We start from the raw sequence: 6,205 nt of genomic DNA on the forward strand, positions 1-6,205 counted from the left end.
CTTCTAAACATAAGGGATTCTCCCTGCTTTGGTGCTATCATACTCTCATCTGCAGCTCCAGTATTTGGTTCCTCACGTGCTATGAAATTTCTTGCCATCCCTTTATTAGTCCTCAAGGAACACTCATAAGATGTGTTCCCGATTTCTCCACACTTGAAACATTTGCCCATGAATTCCATGTTGCTACTACCATTCCCTTTTCTTTGTGTCTTTTGATTAGGTTCTTTACTCCATTTAGATCTTGACTCATCTTCAGTAGTCGGCTTCTCCATACTACCACTCATCTACCCTCTATTCACTGCATATCTATCTCTTCCCTTAGGGTTATTATGTTGTCTTCTTTTCACTTTATCTTCGGCTTTCAAATAATATTGGTAACCCTTCTCCATTGTAGAAATCTTCAGCATACTCATCTCATCTTGAATGTTAAATCCAAGTCCATTTATGTATCTAGCCACCTTCTCTCTATCCATCTCTCTATGTCCAAATCTGATCATCACCTTGTAGAATTCCTCAGTATACTCTTTCACACTCATGTTCCTCTGCTTCAAGTTCTGAAACTTCTTAAACAATTCCAACTCATAGTCTCCCAGAATGAATTTAGCCTTCAATCTTGCAGCCATATGTCTCCACCAAGTGATTTTCATCTCACCATTCTCCACTCTATCTCTCTGCAACTCTTTCCACCATAAAGTAGCATGCCCTTTCAACTTAGTTTGTGCTAACCTAACCCTCTACAGATCTCTGATATCCTCAAACTCAAATTAGTCCTCCAATTCTCTAATCCAGTCTATTAGGTCTTTTGGATTTAACGTACTTGAAAAGTTAGAAACCTCCACTTTGTGAACTTTACTCACTTGTGTCACCACTCTAAGGAATATTTCTTCCCTTTCATCTTTTGGTCCTTCAACCTCTTCCACCTCCAGTTCCTCTCCAACCTCTTCATACTCATCCTCTGATTCTAGATTCCTCCGTAAACTAGCCAATGCATTTCGGATCTCATTCCTCATCTCATTTCTAAAATCCTCCATCATTTGCTCTACCCTTCGAGGGTTCATCCTTCTTGGCGGCATCTTCTCCTTTACTTCGATTCAACTTCCTCAGCTCGACGATATAACTACAAGTTTCAATTGCCTCTTCATCGGTGATCTATTGAACACACTTGCAACCTGCCTCAAATCAGCGATCTGTTCACCCAAAGGAATGCCTCAAGGTTCGCAACCAGCTCTGATACCAGTTGGTGCAGCAATAATCCAGAGGGTCCTCAAAGGGAACAATCCAGATCATGTAGTAAGAGTAACACAATGGAAGCAACAACAAAACATAGAGAAAATTTTGATTCAAACATCTGCAACATCATAGATTCACTATAAATCAGTCGGCAACATCCTATTTACATACAAGCTAATAGGCCTAGAACAACTTACATTCCAAATTGCAATCCATCCGGACCCCCAAGAGGTATCCAAATTACATAACATGAATTCATATTCATACTATATTTCTCTACTCTCCAAAGGATCAATTACAACAATATAAATAGCATATGGAACACATCCAAGTTAGCCACAAAAGATAGCATTCTCCAAAGATAGGAAAATGAAATGTGTAAGATAGGTCAAACCCAAAGTGTGAAGATCACCTCCACCAGAGATAATAACGAAGTGCGGACCACCCAAGAAGGTTGGTTAAGGGCCTAGGAACATCGTACATGGTGCCAATTAGATCTACAAGTCGATAAATCTCTTTGCAAGAGAAGAAATCTCCAACTAGTCGTTAAGCTCAAAAATTGCTCTGGAACCAAGAAACAGCCAATCCGGAAGCAATAACTTGCTAGAAAAGAGTTCAAATGAACTCACAATCTAGAATAAGGAATAAGAACACACCTGGAATCCAAGAATCTGATCCACAACGGAAAATGAACTACCGGAGAATTCTGGAAGTAACACAGTAACTGCAACACAGAACAAGAATAACTAAAAAATAAATATATTTTTTTTGGTTAATGCAAGATTACTCAACGACCAGAGATGCTCCTACATCACATCATTAGGACTTACTTGAATCAGAGAGAGCATTTTTTTCATCTCATCGAGTTGCTTGAAATTTGAACTACTTTTGCAAACACTAACTCCAAACCAAGCCAACGCTAAGATCAAACCCAAAAATGCAACTAAAACAAAAATGCCTCCAACGAAAATTTAAAAAAAAAGATGCACAATGATGCGAATTTCTCTTGTGCCCGAGATGCTCCTACATAATCTAATTGAGCTAAATATATACATATTCAACACTGTATTTTATATGAATTTGTATGGGATGATAGATAATTAAAATATATTATATTTAATAAATGTATCTTTTCATGCCTAGTGGAAAATTTGAAAGGGGTTGTAGAGATTTAGTCAACTCTATGTTTATCAAACTAGGTTCACGTAGAGACTTGAACCTACAATTACTTTGGTTTCATAAGAATTATGAGTTTTATGAAGTTATCACAATATGTATGTGCATACAACTTGAGAATTTATTGTTGATGAGTATTAAACTCGATGTTCTATGTTAATGAGACAAGTCTCTAAGGGATCTTTGGATGTTCAAGTTCAATTAATTGTATCAAGTTTAATTTGAGATCTTGATTTACTTGGATAGAAATACTTTAGGAAAAGTTTTATATGAACCTGAATGGGTTACCTTGTGCATACTATTAAAAGTATTATTAATCATTGGGAGACATTTAACAAAACCTTGTTAGAATATAAAATTATATTCTAGAATTTTGGTGGTTTGTTATTAATCAATAGAATTTGTGAGTTGCGACTTTATTTTGGAAATGGTATTGGTAAATAGTGATCTATTACATTATTGTCTTAAACCCTTTTATGATTTTTCTCTTATATTATTCTTTAGTCTATTTCTCTTTTAGGAGGAAGGTTACTTGTGTCGTTATCAAACCCTAAGTATAGGTGCCTATATTTATGTTCCTTGAAAGATTAGGAGAGTAGAACTACATGTGAATTTGATCTCATTAGTATGTAGGTAGGCCTTGGGTGAGCGATTGTCTTGGAACCAAGTTAGTAGGAAAGAGGTTTAGGGAATTACTCCAGGGTTTGGAGTGTTTCTAAACTTGATATAAGGCGGCAATTTGCATACATAATCCTGAGCCTTCCTTCCCTCGGCTGAAAGGCCTTCTAGTTTCTCCACATTCCATCTCTTCACCAAGAATTCCATGATATCCGCATAGTCCCTTGCTGTGTATACCCCTAACCTCTGTGCAACAACTGAAAAGTGCTCAAACAAGTTAGCATCCTACCCATCATACATCAAATGGCCAGGCATAGTAATCTTCTTTTGCATCATGTCCTCAAAAGCTATGACCGTATCGTTAGGAACAATCTCAAACAACTTTTCAACTATTTTAGTATATGCAGTCTCCTGGCGCTTCTCATCTGCAGCAATAGTTCCACATATTTGAGCTAGTTTGAGATTACCATTATCTTTGGCGAATCTTGCAGTATTGCCATGTGACATGAACGTTGCCCTCTCCTGGAAAGATGTGTACAAAAAGCAAAGGAAGGGACTGTGACATGAACGTTGCCCTCTCCTGGAAAGATGTGTACAAAAAGCAAAGGAAGGGACTATTTTCTTTGCGGGGATTCTACAGAGAATCCAAGTCAAAATACATTACGTTAATATATCTATATTACCTCACTAAGGTCTCAAATAGGGTAAGTGCGGGGATTCTACAGAGACAAGAAACCAAGTCAAAATACATTACTTATATTACCTTCATTAAGGTTTCAAATAGGGTAAATGAAAAAATTAATCTTAAAAAAGATTAATTTTTACAGTTTTAAAATTTTTAAAAATTGTTGTTTAATTTTTGGATTCTATTGTATAGGCTTTTGTTTGCATCAATCTTTTAGACCACACTCAATGATGATGCCGATTACATTCAATGACTCATCTACAACTTTCTCATTCTGATATAGTTCAACTCAATGATCCGTCATCAGAATGAGAGAGTTGTAATAGCTCTTTGATCTATCACCAAGATAAGAGAACTCTAATGATGAATCACTGAATGTGATCCAAAACATTGATGCAAACAAAAACCTGCACAAAAGAACAAAAATTATAATCATATAAACTGTATTAATACAGCTTTTAATATCTAATTGCCACCAACATCAAATTCAACAATTACAATAGCTTTCAGTATATGTTTGCAAAGATCAGTGAATAATATTAGAATGATGATGAATGCTTACCATTCCTGATCCTATGAGGTACTGTATGGTGTTTTCAATCTGTCTCATGTCCACACGGCCATACAAAGAAAGATACTTATTGAGAAGATCACCGTGTCTGTTCTCTTCGGCTGTCCACATACGAGTCCACACAGCCCAGGATGTGGGACTGGCACCACTCTCATCCCGCAATCCATCTAAAGTGTTAAGCATAGTCTGATAAGTCGGCAATGCTTCCTCTGTAATCATATCTTCCACCAGACAAACTAAATAGTCATCTTACAGTTCAAGGGACCGCTCCCGTAACTCTTTAATGTCATGGATAAAGGCCTCAGAAGCTAGATATTTAGGGCTCACAATGCATTTCACAACAGATGCAGATGCCATTTCACAGAAAATATCACACCGAAAACAGCAAAAACCAGTACAAACAACTTTTCCATTAGAAGTAGTTATAGAATTAGTTTGGACTTCTAAATCATGCTTTCCTGACCACCATTTTTTCCTCACCACATTACTCCTCAATGTTGCATATAGTAAGAATTGCAATGGATTTCTCTGCAAGTAGCACCATTAATTCTCAATAACAACAGAGTACATTACTGTTTGCATTTTTTGACAGTAAGTTTATACTTCTAAACTTAAAAGTGTTAAATACTCAGAATTGAATGACATTTTCTAAGCTTAATATGTTGCTTAATGAATGTGGTCACACTAAAAATACATTTTTAGATTTAAAAGTGTTAAACGTTCAAAATTAACTAACATCCTCTTAACTGAATATGCTGATTAATATGCTGATTAATATGTATGATTTAAAACTGTACGCATTTCTCACCTGATTAGACATACACAATACATATGTTAGGAACCAACACTAAAAGGGTCAAGGCTTTTAGCTTTAGTGCCTCCATGATCAATTCTCACTCGTCAAAAACGCTTTGCATTATCACAGCTTCTTTGCGAGGTTATATTCTCTTATCATTTTTTCCATTTTTATTATTTTTCAGTTTTAAGTTGGTCTAGAGTAAAGATCTAAAACTTAAGATAAACTGACAGGCATTAAACAAATATATGTTGTGTCAATATCTAACGGAAACCAAGCACTATAACTGTAATTAAGTCACACGAGACTCCAACGAAGCTTTCGAAGAAATTCCTCTATACCATTTTACTGCTCAGCTTAATGCACTGAAGATTCCAATAAAAGTTTGAGTGTTTTTATATGAAAAAAATACGCAATACCAACGTATCCTCACAATCTTACACATATCATTGATACTATTAAATAATCAGTCATTATTTTAAGAGCTCTCTATTCTTTATATAAAATAGTATTTGATCAAAATATAAAATTTATAAATCATAATGGATTTTTAAACGATTTTTATTGGTTTGATTTTTTTAATTTGTTTTTTCAATATTATTTTACAGCAAAAAATCAACTGAAAAACAATTGTGTTATAGGAATTTGTGTTTTTACAATTATACTATTTTGAATGGAAAATAGTCATTTCCATAATTTTATACTCATAAGACAATTTAGGTCAATTGATATTTTTTAAGTTAAAAAACTTCTCCAAATTAATTTCTTGATTTCTAAGTCAACTTTAGATTTCTACATCAATTTTTTATTTCCAAGTAAACTCTTGTATCAATATCATTTCATCATGATGACATTATTAGGTAGAAGAACATTTATCTAAAACATATTATTTAAAAGATTTACATTCTTGCTAATCGATATAACCATATTATACTATTCAAATATCTTATAGTTTTTGGAAACAAATGTAACACATTAAACTCACATGAGTTATAGAAAATAGTAAGAACTCATAAAGACTTAAAGTCCATTTACTTAATTAAAGGGTAATTTAAAATATATTATTTATAAAGTTTAGAGTTTAAAATCATAATCATATAATAATCTAATTATGAATACACAAACTTTC

General features: G+C 34.2%; 1 pseudogene; it reads right to left on the reverse strand.

Annotated features, from left to right (window-relative positions):
• Positions 1-764: 764 nt before the first annotated feature.
• On the reverse strand, positions 765-4,546 carry LOC131858489 (stearoyl-[acyl-carrier-protein] 9-desaturase, chloroplastic-like; annotated as a pseudogene).
• Between the last annotated feature and the right edge of the window lie 1,659 nt (positions 4,547-6,205).

This window comes from Cryptomeria japonica, chromosome 9 (assembly GCF_030272615.1).
Source record: "Cryptomeria japonica chromosome 9, Sugi_1.0, whole genome shotgun sequence".
Lineage (NCBI taxonomy): Eukaryota > Viridiplantae > Streptophyta > Pinopsida > Cupressales > Cupressaceae > Cryptomeria > Cryptomeria japonica.